The sequence below is a fragment of the Ambystoma mexicanum genome, chromosome 4p (genome assembly GCF_040938575.1).
Source record: "Ambystoma mexicanum isolate Mex_15411 chromosome 4p, UKY_AmexF1_1, whole genome shotgun sequence".
NCBI lineage: Eukaryota > Metazoa > Chordata > Amphibia > Caudata > Ambystomatidae > Ambystoma > Ambystoma mexicanum.
In genome coordinates, this window is record NC_090927.1 from 464,878,187 (window position 1) to 464,899,418 (window position 21,232).

General features: G+C 44.3%; 1 protein-coding gene across 2 annotated transcripts in view; it reads right to left on the minus strand.

The window, feature by feature from the left end:
• The window catches only part of TAF1B (TATA-box binding protein associated factor, RNA polymerase I subunit B), a 1,890,249-nt gene that overhangs the window by 1,222,058 nt on the left and 646,959 nt on the right, over positions 1-21,232 (minus strand). The window lies entirely within an intron of this gene.

Below are 21,232 nucleotides of genomic sequence, written 5' to 3' on the forward strand. Positions count from 1 at the left end.
GAAAGCAATGAAACTTGGTGACCTATACCCAGGGGGTAGATTCAGAACCGACGAAGAGAACAAAACAAAACTGGGAGATATTCCAGTTAAAATGCTACAATATTACAGAATGCGAGCTGCGGTCAGGAAAAGATGGCCATCATACCCTCAGGAACCAGACCCATGAGAAAGCTTAGAAGCCATAGTAACAGGTCACGACGGAAGGGGTTGGTCTCAAGACTATATGGGATAATAGAGAACAGTAAGGCGCAAAACAGTGAAAGAAAAGTGGGAGAGGGACACCTCAACGAGCATAGATGAAACAAAATGGTGTATATACTGTGCATTAACAAAGAATGTTTCTCTCAATACCCGTTTACGGCTCATTCAATTTAAAGGTATTAAACAGGCTACACTATACCCCCTCCAGTGTAGCAAGATTCTCCCGGGAAGCATCGGATAGATGCATGAAATGCGGGGCCTAAGGAGCCGACACTTCATATGTTTTGGGCCTGTCCAAAAACAACTGACTTTTGGGAAGAGGTCGCGAGATAACTACACGATATGACAAAGGTCCCTCCTACCCCTTTACCCCTTAAATATCTTCTGGGAGACATTGGAAAAGTCAATATCAAAATGCGTAGCTGTTCAACATGGGTTGCATAATTGCAAAAAAATGTATATTACTACACTGGAAATCAAAAACTGCACCGACATAACATGAATGGTTAAGGGAATTAACGTATGTACAAGAAAGAGAAGAAGCTACATCGGAAAGGTAATAGCAATTAGCAGACCAAAAGATATATGGGGACCGTTCTGAGAATATTTGAAGGATAAACAGAAATAAAATGTAAAACAAAACAACCAAATGATTGAAATGTAAACACGTCAGATACCTGTAAACAGGTGAATAACTGTACTAATGTGTCCATTTGAATGTCTTGTACTGCATGTCTGCCTGAAACCCAAATACAGATGGGGAAAAAAAAAGATAATGTTCAAAGAGACAGATTGGTGCATGGCATGTGGTGTAAAGCTGGAATGAGCTACATTATTAATAAATTAACGTAATCAAATTGCTTTACTATTTATAGTGGAGAAAAGTTTGGCGACATTATACAGTAGAAGTGGAGCTGTTGGCCATTGGAAACCTAAATTTCATAAGGGCCATCTTCATGCTTTTGGCACCCACAACACACCCATATTTCAGACGCACAAAACAAAGGGATCTGTGACGATTCTCCAGGTATCGTCACTTCTCATCAAGGTGGGGAACACTTTCCCATGAGGCTAGCGAGGTGTGGCTGCTACCCAATAGTCCCCCTAGGTGTGGTTTCATGCGGTAGGACCTCATGGGGAGGGATTGCCACCCTCTGAGGATAAGGACGACTAACTAAGGCACAGCTCGTTGGCCAACCTCACATCCCAACCTTCCCTAACCCCCTCCAGTCCAAACTACTTCCTTGAGAGTAGGCCCATGTATTTCTGTAGTGTAGGAGAAATAGCCGAAACAGAAAATACCAGGACGAGGAGGAGCACAGAAGACCTGCAGATGACTGAATGTGCCAGTACTGGTATGCGGTGGCCCAGAGGAGGCATGAAGAACAACCTATCAAGAACAAAGAAGGACTTTGACAGTCCGCCAGGGCCAGACTGACAACAAAATATAAGAAGAGAAGGACAGAAGATTTTAGCCAGAAGAGGCAGCAGGTGTGCAAACCATACAGAGCGGGAGTTTCAAATTCTGCCGGCTAACTGTGGAAGCTGAAGAGCGGAGGACGCCAGTGAAGCACTGGGGGAGTTCTCTGTGTGTCCAGCTGGAGCGAACCTGAATGTGAAGCAGGAAGAGATAGCCAAGCAGTCCAATCGAGTGCAGCGTCGCTGTGGAGCTGCAGAAGTAGAAGGAAGAAGTCGAAAGAGCTGGAGAGACGCACCCCAGTTCCAGGGTGTACCGAAGTTCCAAAGAAGGTAACGGAAGGTATGAGAAACCTGTAGGGGACACAGGGGTGGAAGAGAGGGTGAGGATCAAGTGGCTTTCCGCGTACCCATTAGTAACAATCAAACTACTGGGAAGGGTGAACCGAGCATCCGAGGAGAACTTCCCTGTTGCAGTGGCAGCCACAAGTCCACTGACCGCCAGAGAAGGGTCTGGACCCAACATTAGTACATCGAGAATCCAAGGAGAACCTCCTCATTGCAGTGGCAGCAACAAGCCCACTGAGCACCAGAGAAGGGTCTGGGACTATAATGCAAGTGAACAGAGCAGAACTTCCTTGTCGCAGTGGTGGCAACAGTGAATCGAGCATCCGAGGAGAACCTCCTCGTCACAGTGACAGCAACAAGTCCTTTGACCACCAGAGAATGGTCTGGGACCCTAACACAAGTACACTAAGCATCCGAGGAAAACATCCTCGTCGCAGTGACAGGGAAAAGGCCACTGAGGCCCCAAGAAGGTTTTGGGACTTTGTTAATTCCACGAGAAGGGGTGAAAGACATATCAAGTTGCAAGACACAGACAAGAACTCTGTAACACCAGGAGAAGGGAGTTATTCTTCTGGTGAAGAGATTGAAAGCCCCTTTGACATTCAAAAGATGACAGGGGAAGTGAGTCATTCACCCTTGTTTTGTTGTGAACTATATTGAAGTGTGTGAACCAATACCACAAGATGGCAGTCATTCTCTTGGCTTCGAAAGTTGACTGATGCAAAGGTTGTTGGAACCACAAGCCAGGGGAAGGGAAGTCATTGCCCCTGGGCCCTGGCATCCTTTTGCCAAAGTACATTTCTGGGAATACCAGCCAAATACCAGCAGAAGGGAGTCCTTCTCCTGGAGAGGAAACCGTCTGTAGTCTTATTCTTTAGTTGTAGTGCAAAGTATAGAAGTAGGTTTTGACGCAGGGCGGTGGAGTTATTATAAGTTACTCCCCGAAGTGACTAACATACTCCTAGTGCATAGACCCCTTTCCTGCATACTGTATAGGGCGTCCCTCGCTAGGGACGGGAGATGGAAACTTTCCCACCAGAAAAATCATCTTCCACCCTTTACATTTAGATGCACGCAGGGGCGTGGCACTGGGAGCATGCGCTCCCCTGACTCTGCCCACCGGTGCCACTCCTCAGTCTCTTTCAACGTGGCAACAATATTAATATTGCCTAATGACACCAGTTCTATTAGGGGGAGGATGGTGGCACGTATGAAGGAAGGGGGACTATGGACTAGGAGTACGTTAGTCACTACCATAATCGCTTACACCTTACCTTGTAGCTTCAAGTAATTGCATTACTATTGATTGTTGTTATTTAAGAATAGTTCACCACAAAAAAACGGATTTGTTTATTGTTATATTGTTTATTTGATGATTCATGGAATGAACGTCTTATCAAGTCCCCTGAAGAAGAGATTTGCTCTCGAAACGCACTGGGTCACTGCATTAAATGTAATTACTAAACTTAACTAAATTGTGGACTATGATTGAGATATATGTAAATTTTTCATTGCTTTACTTGTTTATGTACAATCTAAAGATTTTTCTCTTAGAGTATTGGTCTGATTTATTGGCTTGTGAAAGTGTGCAGGGGACGGGAGTTCCCTTGCTATGGGAACTTGTTTTGCTCATTACCCCCACATCATCATTAGAGCCCACTGCTTCTGCATCCCCACTACTGCCTCCTGTCTTCCGAATGCTGCCAGAGAAGAAGGGAAACATACTTTTTGAAGAGGAGGAAAGGGTCTAACTATCGTCAAACTCAGCTCAACTGCTCAAAGAAATACCTGATCAATACAGATTGTACAATAAGGAAGATACATTTTTCCCTTCTCTGTTAGTGCCAGTGATACAAGCAGCAGCCAATGCTAAATGGCTGTAAATAATTAGATACAAACTGATACAGCTGGCGAATGACACTGAACAAGGCTTCAACGCGATAAATAGCTGCAAATAATTAGATACAAACTGATACAGCTGGCGAATGACACTGAACAAGGCTTCAACGCGATTAAGGTTGAACTGAGAGCAGTCTGGTTGATGACGCTGCAGAACCAGCATGTGCTCAATCTGCTCACAGCCATGGAAAAAGGAGTTTGTAAAAGAATTGGAGAATCCTACTGCTTTTACGTGCCCCCAAACGACGCAGCAAATGTCTCTCTCAAGCAAATGAAAGAGGCTGTGCACACCCTCGGAGAACATATACAGACGGAAGTTGAAATACAGGGGAGTGACTGGTTCGATCTTTTTTCGTGGGCCCCATCTTGGATGGGAGCGATTGTCAAGATGCTAGTGCCAGTGGTGGTGTTCATGTTGTTGACTTTCTGCACCTGCCAGTTGGGACTTCTATGCTGTACTAAAACGATCCCAATAGTCGACGATGATGGTTTCAATTGGGGTAAGCAGTGCACCTTGCGGTACAAAAGATGGGCAGATACTAACAGATGACCCAAATAAGCCCTGCATGATAAGAATACAGCAAAGTATTGATCCCCCCAGAACAGTTGCTGTGGCCACACCTGACCCCGAAAATGATGTGTAGCACTGGGTAGATTTAGAAAGAGATGGGGGCTGCACATATCTTACCCGAACCCCGGAGCAATATACTCAAGCCAGAGAAGGTTTGCGCTCAGTATGTAGAGTGTCAGTGCCTAAGAAAGGCAACATTATATATGGTGACATTATGTATGGGGATGGGTTGCGGGGGTGTCCCCTGCACGTTCAATGTAATAATGTATCATGAAAAAACTGCGATATTTTTGTCAGGAGACATTTTTGCAGGGACATTATTACATGGAACCATGAGGAGGCTGAGAGAATAGCAAGAGGGTTTGTTAATATAGAATTAACGAAAGGGGGAATGTTGGGAAGCAGGGGCGAAAGTCCTAGGCCCTGTGGCGATTCAGCAGAAGGCGACTGTAGAAGGAAACAGTGCAGGAAATTCAGAGGATCGAAGGGGGGGTGGGCACCCACCAACCCACAGAAGTTCGATTCTAATGGAAATGTAGCCAATTGTAAAGACCCCCAAACCAAAGACATAAGCATTTGTGTACACTAACCAACCCAAGAACCCTGGTGATAAAGCTGTAAAGTGACCAATCGATCAGGAAGATCAGAGAACAGGGACTGGCTGCCCCCACCATCAGGTCACGTGATTTGTGCTGCGAGGTGCCAGGGAAGAGGGTAACAAATGTATGCCTTAGGTGGGAAAGTTAGGAAGGCGCTGAAGTGTCTGGGAAAGCAGCGGGGGTTCATGTACTTCTGAAGAGTTATTGCAACCTCTAAAGTAGCCACCTCGCTCATGTCATGGGTAACAGGTGCACTGTAGAACTGTGAAATAATGAGTTGCTTACAATTGCCCATTAATGCTTTATATTTTGCTGACCAAAAGAAGAAGAGCCCCACGTGGAAGAAGATGGACAGAAGATGCTGGGACCAATCGCCTGGCACCCCGTATGGAGCAGGCTATATGTGTATAGCGTCGAACCAACCAGCCGCCCAGATTATTAACCTATGTGATGTATGTCATTCGTGACACTATGTATCCTAAGTATTGTTGGCACGTACTTGTATTTTTGTAAGATTAAACCTTGTTTTCCTTGAAATAGGTGTGCTTGGCTTTTTTTCCCTGTCGAGTTGTATTTTTTCTGGTGTGAGCATGCAGGAATTTCTCTACACAAATTAAGGCAATCTTTTGAAATTTTATGTCTTAACATTCTCAATAAGGTGCAGAATAAATTCATTCATGCAAAACGTCATGCCCAAATTTGTATACCTTTCACAGAAGCTCCCAGTACCTCTGTCTTTTGAGATATGGATACTTTCTTTTCAAAATTCATGTTAAGTAACATGAAGGCCAGACAAACTATTGATTACTAAAGCAACTAAAAGTAATGGGCCCCTAGCTTGTCCCGATTGGAGCGCATACCATAGAGCAGTAGAACTGAGCACTCTTAAAAGGTGCGAGAATACGGAAGAGGCTTTCCTTAGGTGTTATATCTTCCACGGAACCCGATCCCGCAATACCTGAAAACTTAACAGACAATTGGTTATACATTAAGGAAATGACATGAAACAATATGTGATTGGGGCATACCATTTAACCAACCGATGGTTGCCCGAATAGGGAGGTTGTGGGTTCTACGCTCATAGGGAGACAGGAGAGCCTATCCCGGCCTATATAGATTTAAATGATATCGCTCCTAAAGATTTGGACATTGATCTGGACCTGATGGCTTTTAAGAGGTGCTGCAATAAGGGCATTTTGCAGGAAGCAGAATGTCTATTTTATGGGGATTTTTAAGGAGACTTACAACAAAAAGTAGTCGCTGGTGCTATTAGCCAAAAATCAACACGTTCGGAAGAGAGTGTGCAAAATCCAGATAAGGAACAACCACCTATTAAACCAATTTATCTGTCACTGGTTCCAGACAACAACGCGTGTGTAGAATCTTTGGCGCATGCCTAGTATTAGGCTATACACTCATATAGAAGCAAAGTTTATCACCCAACTGGATTTTATTCCAAATGTCTCAATCTCCTTTAGGTTTAAAGAAACAGTATAAACTATTACATAGAGTTTATTATACTAAACATAAATTGTTCAATATGGGACAAAGGGACTCATCTATATGCTGGCATGGCTGCCAAGGTCCGGGATCCATGGGTCATTTGTTTCGGCTCTGCCCAAGGAGAAATGATTGTGGGAGAAGGTGAAAAGCACGATAAGAGTATAAGGTCAGTGTGCCCATCTTGATTCACCTGCATTCTGACTGTTTGGTGCAGGCAGTCCCTGAATAAACATCCAATTAATGGAAAAATGGGTGGTGTTTACTTTATTAATTTTGGCCATATGAACCATACGGAATACATGGAACACAGAATGTGGCCACACTATCCGAAAAATTGATAAATCTGTAATCCAGAAAAGATTAGGTTTAATAACAATATCACTTCCCGAGTAAACTGGAAAATATGTAATGTAAATGAAGAAGAATTAGATTGCATAATACTCACCTCCATGTCTCTTAATAGAATATATACGCCCCACTAGAGGAAGTAAGTGGGAATAGCCATTGTTCGACTCTTGAGCCTCTGCATGTGATTTTTGTGATATAGTCATAATCAGAACATGCAAGACAAGGAAATGTACCAGTTCTGTTACAGGTAACTTTAGATTTTACAACTTCCGTCCGTACTAACATATTTCTCAAATGTTTGCTCTTGGTGTGTGCAAAAACTGGAAAACTCTGAAACAATGCACTTCGCTTAGCATCATTTTTAAAATGAGACCAGTGTTTAGCCATAATATGTTTCTCCTTCTGGCTCGTCCTACAGGTGTCAATCACGTGGCTTTTAAAAAGATTAATTGAAATTGGATTGCTCTAAAGTTGATAAAAATAAGTAGGGGGAAAAGGTATTTTGCAGCTGCAAGGAAAGAACCACTATCTCTAGTAAATGTGCCAACATTTTCTTTACAGAGCTAGAAGGTTAAAGTTCCTGCTGCTTCCTTTAAACAAACCCCCTCATCCAGTGTAGGCACCTTTGCCTTTTAGAGAAAACCTTTCACTTCACTAGGCACTGGAAGCATGTGTTGCAACATATGCACAATTGGACTATGGAAACAGTCTTTTTGCAGGATTAACTAATCAGAATATTACAAACCTTACAAAAGAGTTGTGACAAATGTGAGTGCCGCCGAAAACACATACGTCCCCATTCCTGAGAAGACTGCACTGGCTTCCTATTGCAGCTTGTACTAACTATCATCTCAAACTCTTTACAGCAGACCTCCTGCTCATTTCAAATAGAGATTTTACTGTCATGCCGCCTCAAGACCACTGTGATCTTCAATGTGCCGTAGGCTGCAGTCCCAAAATGGAAGAAATCAAGGACCTATGTGGGTACTAAATTATAGAACAGTCTTCCACTGGATATTAGGGAAACAATACAGATTTCTTGTTTTAGCATATTTTTTTCGTAAACTTTCTTGTTCTTATCTATGTAGGTTGAGAGCTGTGAAACCTATTGGCCAGTAGCAGCAGGCTGAATAACAAACAAATATAAGAAAGTGAAATTTGCAAAAACCAGGAAATAGGGATTGTAAATCCAGATATCAGCAGTTGATGCCTAAGAGGACTCTCTTCCGTGTCACTTTGTTTCTTTGTACGCGCCCTGATGCCTATGAGGTAGTGACGCTATAGAAAAATAAAGATTGATATATAGGACAGGAACATTCAATGACATGTTGTAAATAAGAACAGTTAAGAGAGTACACCATTTTTAAGTTGAACATATGCAAGGCACTTATCTTAATGTAACATCTTTAGGTTAATTTTGACATTAAAATGTTGAAGGATGAGCACACTGAACATACTAAAAGTTGTTGGAGCTAGCTATCAGATCCTTAACTTTAAAAAAAAGGCTACAACCCTTTAAAACATAATGTAATAAAATGAAGGTGCATGAAATATATCATGACATCGAAGAATAAGAATTGGCAAAGCAAAAAGGTTTTGGCTACATGTCAACTGGCCTAACAAGCTTCATGCTATGACTAAAGGACAGCATAAAAGCTCACACCATTATAAGTCACAATCATTATGTTTAACTCAAAACTGCTGCACACTTCAAACAATAAAAGAGACAAATAAAACGGTTCTGTCATGCCCCATACATGTGGGACTTGTTGGCACACACAGAATGTTCACACTGTAGCAAATCACAGTGGCAGAAATGCATCTAAGGAAGAAATAATGACAACACTAATTCAAATTTGGAATTCATAGGTATTTGTCATCTCCCACTATCCATACCAATAGTTTTTTCTCTACTAGGTGAGCAGTCTGTTTATAGTGGCTTTGGAACAGCTTCATAGCTGTGGTCCAAGAACTGCGGAAAAGTCAGAAAGGAAAATTTCCAAAGAAAGGCTTCATCAAATCAAGGTACTAACAGAATTGGTTTGAGCTAGTGGATTTAGCCCCTTCAATATTATGGTTGTAAAATTAAATATCCCAACCTTAACTATAGAGTACATGCTATCAGTTTCAAGTTCATTGTGATATTACTGTAATTAAAATACAAAATAGTCTGTTTGGCTGATGAAATTACAATCAATACCCAAATTGAAGCATATTTCCACATAAGGTAAGCAATATGTCTGTGATTGCAGTAATTATGTTTTTGCATCATATGTGTTAGGGAGAATTCTCTCTTTAGGCTGAATTTCCTAACCTAGTGAGTCCCCCAGCAGCTTTGCTGGATTTCTGGAGTTTGTTTTTTTCCTCCTGCCAAGAGTCAGACTCTTTTCCTCCCACACTTCCTTTGCCTGGTAATGTGTTATGGGCTATGGGGTCCTTTACTCCATAGGGTCTCATGCGTTTTTCCTATGTGTGTTACACAGCACCCTCAGTGCAGTAACACAGGGGTGTCAAAGTGACACCCCACCATAGACTCCATACCCTGGGACTGACTACTGTCTCCCAGGGCATGTAAAGTCACCATTGGCTTTACTAGTCCCAAATTATTAACAGAAACCAGTACAAACCATCATATTGTGGACGTACTGGTCGGGGCAATTCGATTGCCCCGGGGTCTGTTAGTCGAAGGGGCACGTCTCCGTCCCCCCTGATCGAGTTTTGGCTGGTGGCAGTGGAAACTACTTTTTATATTCGACTGCAAATATTTTCCTATGGGATTTTCCCATTGTTCGAGGCTACCAACTTTAATTATTTAATTCTCATAGCCTCGAACATACCGCCGGTTTATTTAATTAATATTAATTCTCTGGTTGGTATTTTTTGCCAAGACTCAATTCTAAAATGGCGTTTGTGTTCTCTTCTGTGACTCCAACCCAAGTCGAGCCCTTTGTTCCACTTTTTGGCGGGATTCTCCACAGAAGCCTCCAAAAGTGGTGCCACTCTGTCTGGGTAACACAGGGGGTGTGGGAGGGGGTTTAGGCACCCTGGACTGAGTTACACTCTTGTGTGATTGGCCCAAGTGGTGAGCCGGCCAGCTCATCACTTGGCATGTTTGAGTGACAGCTAGGCTGAGTGAATGGGGGTTTTCTGCATAAAAGCAGGGCTTTGGGGACTGGAACTACAGAAGTCGCCACAGGACCTGAGAATGCGAAGACGGAGAAGCTGAGCCGACCTACCACAACGACACCACCGGTGGAGCCCTGCAGAACCGACTCACCACTTCCCGACAACAGAGAAGATCTCCCGGCTGGAGAGGCTTCTTCCCCTGACTGGTGGGCACAACCAGTTTACCTTTCTTTCTTCGCACCCCAGCCCGGTTTGTGGTCGAACTGCCCGTGCCAAGCACCCCAGCGGCCGGATAGCCACTCACCACTGAACCGCGAATCACCGGACCGCTCCTTGTACCTGAGAAACTCTGCGAATGGTTTCTTCCCTGGCAGTGCAACAGACTCCTCTCTTCCTCCACGACAAGATCCTCTCTTCCCCCAGACGAAGCCCCCAGACGAAGCACCGACTTGCATCCGCTGCCAGGAACAACTGCCCCCGCTGGAGCGTTCTCACCACTTTAAGGTACCGTGTCCGCCAGGCCTCCCTTTCTAAAGATTGCAACAAGGTAATAATAACTCCTTAACCTTCTGGACTGGGCTGGCCGCCTGGACCCTCTAACTGGTCCCTTTCTCTGATCCAACTCCTTTTTGAACCATTACAAGACTTTTGTGCACTGCAACCGTGTGACCTTGGACACATTTCGTTTTGATCCTCTCAAAGCGGATCCGGCCTACTGACTCTGAATTCACGGTTTTACTTTGCCTTCCTCTCTTGTTATGTTCTTGTAAAAGTGTTGGGATCTGTTTCAATTTGTTCTCTGCTTTTCTCTCCCTTTTTTTTAAAACAAACTATTAGAGTGCCATCTACGTTAAGCGCTCACCGCTGTCTGAAAATAAGTGGGGCTTTACTTAAGACTTGTCTAATATTCTTTTAAGGGAGCGTATATCTTTTAGTGACCGTGTTTTTGAATTGCTTACTATTAGTGCCTGTGTGATTTTCTAGATGTGGTTTTAAATAAATCATTATATCTCTTTTACACCAAGCCCTGGTCAGTGTTTACTTGTTCTATTGTGTGCTCTTGACCTATTGTGAATACTCTGTATACTGCCTAACTCTTCTTGAGGGAAGTCTGACTGCTCAGCCACAGCTACCAAGTGAATCTGTGTGGTACAGACTGCTACCAAGTGGGTTTACTGCCAAACACCTGTAGTCCTAAATCTTTTGCAGTGGTCCCACAGGGAACTGCACAGGTTTCTGCCTAACAATATGTTAAAACATTTTAATGTAACGCGAGAGCTTTTAAAGAGCATGTGTCTTTATGTACAGTGGGTTGATAAAGAATGTCAACATGGCCCAGACTGCCACTTTAACAGCTGAAACCCACAACAGTGCATCAGCAAAAAGTCATTAGAAAAAAGTGTTGTCGTCTTTGGTTAGTAGATTAATGAAGTACATTTTGTATTATTCCAGATGCACTCCCCCTGTGTGTGGTTAGGACGGGATGACGCATATGTGGTTCAGCCGTGACCATCAGATCCAAGATTTTCTATGATCTTTTATGCCTTAGTAGACATATTTTGATCTGGACTAAACTGTTTCAGCATATCTATGAAGGATATTTACAAGCAATTTTACCACGGTAGCTCAGCTTGATGTGAGACGTATTGTAATGATAACTTGTTTACTGCCTTAACTTTGCAGTGCCTGCACTGGTATGCCTTCAGTATTATCGGTTACTTCCATGTTGGTCAATTAAAGGGCATTGCATTCCAGTACACTTACTTTTTCAACCCTAGGCTACCTATAAAGAACCCCCTACAGCTTTGTAATGTACTACGATTCTGAGTAACAGTTTAAATGCAAAGGCTGACACTTATACTCTGCCCAAAGAGCAAGCATTCATGGACCGGATTGGTGAGAAGGGTACTCGTGATGTATTCTGTCCACAGTTGTTATTGACCTTCAACTGGTGGCCGCTGTACTGATGTCTTTTTCCAGTTAGACACCATCAACAATCTCACTCACATAGACCACATGCAGGAGTGTGGGTTGTTGGATTGCTCTAGAATGGGTGAAATTATTTCTTGTTTAAAGATTGTAGGGATCTCGCAGAATCCATTTCATTTGTCAACCGCATGTTAGTCATTAATATGGGGTACAACAGGGATTATCCACCATTGCCCATTTACTGTTCACCACCATGCAGCAACCTTACTGCTCTACTCTTTTGGCTTCTCTTTCTACAGTTCTGCTGATGATATTCAGATCCATTTTTGATTGGAATGAGGTGCAGGATCCTTGCCTCATTTGGCGTATGACTGCATAACAGGAGTAAATAATTAGATTGTCCAGAATTATACATTTGGGATGGTGGATAATAATTTTGCAGGTCAGATAGTCTATAGCTGGAGTCACTGGGAGACTACTGTGATGAATCCTATGGACTCTTCACTAATTCCCTGCCTAAACTCTCCTTCCGGGTGGAGAAAAGGCTCAGGGAAGGAGAAGGCTACATGGGATGAGACACAGTATTTGTATTCCCATAGGGAGGAGGGCTGTGCAATGCCAAAGTGTGTGATTTTTTTTGTAAAAAACATCTTGCTGTGCCACATGTTACACATGTAAGTAGGGGTGAAAATCATCACAGACTCAAAGGCCTTAGGAGACATAAAAACCCATTCAAAATCCCAGAGACGTGTAAAGCTAAAAACCTCTTTAACATCCAAAGGTACAGTGAAAGGGAAAATATGAATAATTACGACTTTAAAGAATTACCTTTCCATTCTCAATCAGGTCTGTTGACTAATTCTTAGAATATTCCTTTAAAGAATGTTACAAAGAACAGATCTGGGTTTAGAAGTGAAAAGTACTGGGACGAAGATGATGGCTAAAAAGGTGCAATGTTGGAGGAGTGGTCAGATTGTTAGTTCAATTTACCCACACCTGAGGGAGACAGAGAGGATTAAAAAAGCCTCCTCAGGTGCAGGCCAGAAGAGAGAAGAGCAGAGGAAGTGAGAAGCAGAAGCAGCGTGGTTCGTGCAGGCAGCCCAGGCAGAGGCCGGAGGAGAGAGAAGACGCCAGGACCATTGTGTGGCAGATAACTGCCGGTTCTGAGAGGGTCTGCACCTCTCAGTTCCTAAGGTGCAGAGGTTGCTCAGAGAGAAGTATTCAAGAGGGAAGCTTGCCCTCTGGCGATCTAATTTGCAGAGGCTGCGTGGTGGGAAGCTTTCCTGCCCAGGAGGCTGTCTCAGGTGGCTACAGTGCACCTTAGGGCCTCAAGGCTGCCTGTGGTGGCTGGCGTACATCAGCGGGCCTCAAGAGCGGTGGTAGCTCTAGTGGAAGGTGACACAGGCGGCGGCGGACTAAAGGAAGAAGTTTGCTGGGTCGCGTGGAGCCACAGAAACAGAGGTCCTGTAGGCAGTGAGAGGAATGGAATTGAAGCGCATGTCTTACCCAGTGAGTCCACAGGCTGAAAGTGACCCCAGAGTGCTCCTTCCCTGCTTGTGTCTGCAAGGAAGCAGTTTGGCGAGTGAGGAACACTTGCGTATGAGTGAAAGATGTTCAGACAGCCCCTTTAAATCTCAAAACTGTTGGAAAGCAGCAGAAGCAGCAATCGCGTATGAGTGAAAGTCGTTACCAAGGTAATATTAAATACCTAACCAGTGAAAAGCAGCAAAAACAAATTGTAACAAAGCCAAATGACTGTAACCTTAAAAGTGTGAGTGTGTGGAGAACCCAGCAACCCAAAGGGTTGTCCAAGCCAAGGGAGATTACACCAAGACGATTACAATCTAGCAAATACTGTCAACAACAGAAGGGGGCTATTGAAAAGTTCCTATGCTGTGAAACGTGTTGCCCATACTTTGCACAACATATGGGAAATGCTGGTATAAACTCACAATGCCAAAACCAAGGGAGGAAAATGAAAATACTTTATTGCCGTCGTCTTTGCTTGCTTGTGTAGTGGGGACACAAGAGTGGCAAAAAGGACATCCAGAAGGAGAGAAGCATTATTTGCAAAAGAGTACTAAAGAGCACCAATGTAAAGCTTGTTTTTCCTGAAGAGTTGTTATGATATGGCATTTGTAACGCACCTATACACAAGTGTTTCAAGGCGCAAATGTTTTTCACCTGCAATTTGTTGAATATTATGAAGATGATGTGAACTTCTTGTCAGTTGACCTTAACCACAAAAGCACTTGTGAAACGCTGTTCGGGCGTATAACTGGATAGCAAAAACCTTTGGAGGAGTAGGCCTGGTATGGGAGTAAACCAGGTGGAAGTTGAAAAAGTGCGACAAAGTGCTCCTGACACAGACAGTTTATGTGGTTTGTGGTACTAAAGGAGAAGTGTAATGATATGGTTGGAATGTATATGCTTTGTATGCAGTCCTGCGTCTGTCCCGTGAGCCCCTATTATGATGTGGGGGTAGCGAGGCAGACACAGACCGTTATGGTTGGAGGTGGAAGTGGTGTTGGGCTCCGGCGTGCCTGTTAAATAAAGGCTTATGAACTTACCTCAAGCCTCGGTCACCTTTCTTCAACTGGCAATGAGGATGGGATCTGCTGCGGAGAGGAGCGCTGCACGAAATCGGCGCCAGCGCCTCCAGCTACAGCTGACCGAGGAGCGGAGCAGAGCACTGCACGGGGCCGGCGCCTCCACAACAGCTAACTGTCGAGAGGAGTGTTGGGCAAGGGCCGGCACCCCGGTCACATCCTCCTGCCACATACAGCGAGAACAGCTGACATTCCCTGCTGTGGCACATTCATCAGGGTTACAAGGTGAGGAGACGGGGGAGGAGACCTCAAGACCTTGCCTGGGGTTGTGGCCACAAGGACCACAGACTTCCTTTCCCCAAATCTGTCTGCCACTGGGCCAAAGTGGAGGCGGGGCCGACAGCCTGCCAGCAAAGTGCCCTGTGATTGGGTGAATATAACGAGAAGAAAAACAGGTGCAGCAGATGGCCTGTAAACATGCAAATTCATAAGAAGTGTAATTAGAAGAGAATACAGTGAATGATCCTTTGTTAATAAGCAGAAATAAGTGCCATTGAAGGAAGAGTTGCACCAGATTCAAATCTCAAGATACTCCGGATTCAAATCTCAAGTTGTGACTTTTGGGTGATTAAACTGATACTTGATAAGATAGAAAATTGAAAGTATTACAAATTTGTGCAAGCATGGCAGCAGCAAGCATGCCCACCACCCCCACCTTTTCTACCAGAACCCGGTACACCAGCCATTAAGTGGGACCGATGGAAAAAATGGTTTGATACTTACCTGCTGGCCATTGGGGGAGAAAAGTTTGCGCCTGCTAGAAAAGAAGTGATATTACTGCATAATCTGGGAGCAGAGGGTCGCAGTGTCTATGATGGAATGCCAGATCCGCCACAAGAAGGCCATGGAGATACTGATCAATATACTACAGCTGAGAGAAAATGGCCCATTCACTTTGAGCCCAAAAGGAATACCACGTTCAAAAGACAAGTTTTTCCAGAGATCTCAAGAGCCACAGGAACTAGTAGAGAATGTTATTGCCGCATTAAGAACATGGAGTCACACCTGTGATTTTGGGGCACTCACAGACTCACTCATACGTGATCAATTGGTTCGATGCACTAATAGTGCCAAGTGCAGGAGGGACTGCTATCTAAGGATCTCCCATTGGAATTGGCTGTAGAGATGGCCAGAAGTATGGAGCAGACATGCAAATATATGTCGACCATGAGAGGAGACAAACAAGGGGGTGAAGTTGCGGCAGTAAAAGGCGCCAAGAAACCGGGTGCGAACAGAGAAGTCAAATGCTTCAAATGATGTAGCAATTGCCACATTTCAACAGAATGTTTTCCCCTGCAAGAAATGTTAATTGTTTGAAATGTAAAAAGAAGGGACATTTCGCAAGGGTTTGCCATGAGTCTGGACATGTGGAGAATGTAGAGGGTGGAGGAAGATTTCCGGAGCAAGAGGAAAGTTCTGTAGTCCCACAGAACTACCAAGGAAAACATGTACTGGAGGTATCAGACACGTCCTCTAGAGGAAATGGACCTACAGATGTCTTTCTAATCGACAGGAGAGTAGTCACAATGAAGGTTGACAGCTGCTATATCCCTGGACATTAATTTCAAGAAAAACCTTCAAAGGTTGTGTTCAAGGAAAAGTAGAGCAGCTGAGCGAGCATGAAATTGAACCATATGCCTATGGTAATGTAAAGATTAAAGTTTTGGGAAAGTTTTCAGCGTCTATATATTATAAGGGCCGAAGTTGTGAGCCGGATATCTACGTCACCCAGGAGGGATCGTCATTCCTAGGTTGGAGCAAGCAGAGGAAATTAGGGATTAGGATTCAGGCTAGTGCTGAATACCCTATCACCATTGCTGAAGTGAGGGACAAATGGGAACAGGAGTCCCCAAGGGATTTACGGAAGAGCTTGGAATGCTGAGAGGGTTCGAGCACGAGATCAACCTCAAGAGTGGAGCTGTTACCAAAGTGCACAAAGTGAGGCCAGTGCCACAGAACCTAAGTGACAAAGTGAAACTGGAAATTGAGAATTTGTTACAGAGGGGAATTATCGAAAGGATTGTAAGTTCTGAATGGTTGTCCCCAGTGGTGGTGGCTGCCAAGCCGAATGGAGAGATGAGACTGTGTGGACATAAGAGATTTGAACAGGAACATTCTAGTTGACAGACATCCTCTTCCCAGCATTGGTGAAAAGTTGACAACTTTGAATGGCGCAAGACTTTTCTCTGTTATGGATTTATCCCAAGTCTATGACCAAGTATCGCTGACTGAAAAGTGCCAATATTTAACGGCATTTGTGACCACTTTGGGGACTTTCAAGTATTGCAGGATGCCGTTTGGCCTGGCGTCAGTAGCAGCCGTTTTTCAAAGAGTGATGGAAACGATAATTGAGGGGGTGCACAACATTGTGATTTTCCAAGATGATATGTTGGTTTACGCTAATTCAGGAAGGGAGCATGATGAGATTCTTAGACAAGTGTTGGGCAGGTTGAGTGAGGATGGATTGACGGTGCGTGCATAATTGGAGTAGAGAGTGTGGAATACTTGGGACATGTGAGACCAAAGGAAAGTCTTGTAGAAGCTGTGAAGAGTGCGCCTCCACCAACAGATAAGGATCAAGTGAGGTTGTTCCTTGGCTTGGCGGAATACTATCATAAGTTTGTAAAGGATTTTGCGGTGATGCCTACACATCTGAGAAGTTTACTAAAATAGGGAGTTTCAGTGGGGTGTGGAGTGTGAAGAGGCATTTGATAAAATCAAGGAAGGAATAATTAAGGCACCCTCGATTGGCAAGTTTAACCCAGCAGACAAATGTGTCTTGGCGGTAGATGCCAGTGTTTTGGGTCTGGGTGCAACACTGATGCAATATGATAGGAATAATTCGGAGAGGGTAATACCTTTTGCTTCTCGAACTCTAAGGGGAGCAGAAGAAAACTACTCAGTCATTGAGCATGAAACCTTGGCAATGTTTTGGGCAGTTAGTCATTTTAAATATTTCTGGTGGGGGAGGAGGTTTATTGTGAGGTCAGACCATAAACCAATGGTACAGCTCTTCGAGAGTGGTAGGTGGGCATTGGGATCCCCTAGGATCAGCAGGTGGGGTTTAGGTCTTCATGCATACAATTTTGATGTGAGCTACTTGCTGGGTAAAAAGAATGTAGTAGCAGATTGTCTCTCTAGGTTACCTATGGAGAGGAGGAAGGAGTAGGAACAGAGGAGCTGGAAGATTGTGTGGTGGCTGAGGTAGCATGTGCAGTGGGACAGGAGAGATGGATTCAAGAAGAACTTTTGGATGAGGACTTGAAGTTGATCAAGCAGTGGACGGTGGAAGGCTGGCCAAATAAGAAAGTTATTGACAAAAGGTTTGAAGTGTGGTGGGAAGTCAAGGAGGATCTAAGTCTAATTGAAGGGAAGCTGAGGAGGAGACAGTACTATGTACCTCCGGAGACACTTGGAGTCATTTTGGTGGAATTGGCGCATCAAGGGCATGCAGGTGAGTGGGCAATGAAGAGAAAATTAAGACAAAGTTACTGGTGGCCTGGAATGGACAAGATGGCAGAGAGGTGTGTAAAGGATTGTGCGTCATGTCACTCGAGTGACAAAAGTAGAATGGTACGGGAGACACCCATGTTTCACAACACGGTGCCAGGCCAACCGTGGGTAAAATTGGCAGTGGATATTATTGCAGGTTTAGGTGATGGGTTCAAGTATTTATTTGTAGTGATGGCCTACCACTCTTAATGGATGGAATGGGAAGCAGTTAGGGAAGTGACAGCCAAGGATTTGATTTTGTTTTTGGAGCAAATTTTTCTCAAGGAAGGAGTTCCTACTGAGTTAGTGTCTGATAATGGAGTACAGTTTGTGTCGGAGTTGATGAGGAAATTTTTGTTTGTTTATGGTATTGCGCATACCAGGACCCCATTATACCATCCGAGAGCCAACAGGTTAGTGGAGATATATCAAAGGGGGAATCCAAATGGCAATGCGCATGGATCAACCGTGGAGGGAGGTGCTTAACCATGTGACCTGGAGCTACGTGACCACGCCACACTCGATTACAGGGTTTTCTCCTTGTGTTTCTCTCAAGGAAAAAAAACCTGGGACAAAACTTTGCCCAGGAGGGTTAGGTCTGGCAAGGTCTATTGTGGTAGACAGAAAGGAGATTATGAGATTAGTCAGGCAAGGACAAGAAAGGCATAAAGAGCAATTTGACAGAGGAGAAGGTGTGAAGGTTTGTGATTGGAAAGTAGGGAAATCAGTGTATATTAAAAATCCTAGATCCATAAACAAGTGTGTTGAGAGTAGATTTCTTGGCCCTAAGAAGATTGCTGTTGTGAGGAATGGTGTGGTTATTCTTGAGGGTGGTGAGGTATGGTCCAAGGGTAGATTATGTGACCACAAAAGTGATGGGTGGAAGGTTTTGAATGAATCTGTACCACTGGCAATGCTCTGGGCAACCTTCCACAACACTGTTTTGTAGCCTGTCTGCGCCATTGCAAAAGGGGTCCAGCCATATGCAAATCAGTCAGGTACTGCCACCAATGGTAGCAGCCCAGCCCCAACTGCTAGGCCAGGTCCCCTCTGCACGGAAACATATGCAACCCCAGACATGTTTCGGCCTTGTTGGGCCTCCTCAGTGAGGTGCAGCTTGGTTCCCTACAGCAATGCCAGTGGTTAAGATTCATTCTAAACCTTCCAGCCATCACCTCTTTGTTTTTGCTTTGTCACTCCGAGTGGGACGGGCATGCCCAGACGTGGGCCCTGTGTCTGCTGGGCCTGGAGACCCAAGCTACTCCTCACTGATGAGGCCCAACAAGGTCGAAACATGTTTGGGGATGCTTGATGTCTCGTGCAGAAGGGATGTGACCTAGCAGTTCGGGCTGGACTGCCCCTTTTGGGGTGGGACCAAGTCTGATTTGCATATGGTCTTTCCCCCTCTTTAATGGCTTTGCAGGCGAAGAACAATGGTCTGGAGGGTTGCCCAGAGCAATGCCAGTGGTTAAGATTCATTCTAAACCTTCCAGCGATCACCTCTTTGTTTTTGCCAAGGGTAGATTAGCCGGGGCCACTGATGTACATGGTGTGAAGTGGGAGAACAAACAGGTGTGAGTGAAGGTGGTGTGCAAAGGAGTGTGGGTGAGGTATCTGGTACGGTTGATACAGTTGTTACTCAGAGAAAGAGAATTACGAAGAAACCTGGATGGTTGGGAGACTATGTACATTGTACTTTGTATATCATACTGTTTCAATTGTTTCGTTTACAGATTGGTAGTATATTATTTATATGTTTATTTTGTCGTTTCTTTTGGGGGGGGATATGTAATGATATGGTTGGAATGTATATGCTTTGCATGCGGTCCTGCGTCTAGCCGCGAGCCGCTGTTATGATTAGAATGTGGGGGTCGCGAGGCAGACGCAGATCGTTATGGTTGGAGGTGGAAGTGGCATTGGGCTCCGGGCATGCCTGTTAAATAAAGGCTTATGAACTTACCTCACACCTCGGTCCCCTTTCTTCAAGAAGCTATGTAAAGTGATTACAAAGAAGCTTTATTTCTTTAGAAATTATCAGTTGTGGCAAATCATACTGACCAAGACAATTACTGTTGCTATTGATGAACTGAGAACTTGTTCAAGGAAGTGCCTTCTATTTACTGTGTTGGAACTTTGTGTTGACCAGTTGAAGTTGAATCAACTGTGTTTGAACGTTGTTGTAAAGCAGGATTTCCTTGGTTGCTTCTCTTGAAATGTGAAGCAGAATCGCTTTTAAATCTAGGTAATGGGAATTAGCCCACGTTATATAAAGAGAGATTGTGGTTATATTGCGAATTGAATCACTATTGTTTTGAACTGAGATGTATTTCCTTGTTTGTGTATTGTATGCATAAGTGTGAGGGACAGATACCCTTTGTTAGAGTGTTTCCTTTAGTTTATTTTATGCAGGGAAATCCTCGTCAGGGTAGGACTAGTGAGGCGTTCATCCAACCTTTGAATATAATAAAAATGCATTTTTTGAGAAACCTTCAGAGTTATCCGCCTCACATTTCTGACCCCTCACAGTATCCTGGGCCAGTGTTGCAGATGCATACATTTAACTTAATTTTGACTTCCCACTCTACTTGCCTCTACAGATGAGGTTGAATTCTGTTTTTCCACCTTAATTACTACAGATGGCCATTGCCTATGTTTCTTCCATGAGTATAACACCAGTAGGTGTATACCAAAGAATTCTGCAAATTCAACCACATCACCCTGACCCTAATCGAACTTGCTTGGCTCCCATTGCAAGCCTGCATAATCTTCAACTCCTGCTGCATCTTCTACAAGGCTGTCATCCTGAAGTCCCCAAGCTACCTCACTGAGAAACTAGGCATCTCCAGAGGCCTACGATTCACCAGAAGTAACGGCATGTGCAGACTTGAACTCCGCCAGTGGAGGAAGGAAATAAACAGAAGACAGGCCTTCTCTGTCTACGCCCCAAGACTCTGGAACCTCCTCCCCATCAACATGCAACTCGCCCTCTCACTTCTACAGTTCAGGACGGAGCTCAAGACCCTCCCCTTCAAGGGATGGCTCCTACCTAACACCTAGGTCCATACACCATTCACCCCCACCATACCTGAGACTGGGTGATCTGATGCCAACTGTTTCGTCCCCTGGTTACTTGTAGACCCATTCCCCTGTTTCTCTGCTCCTTAACCTTCTTCTTCACCCCATGACTGTAA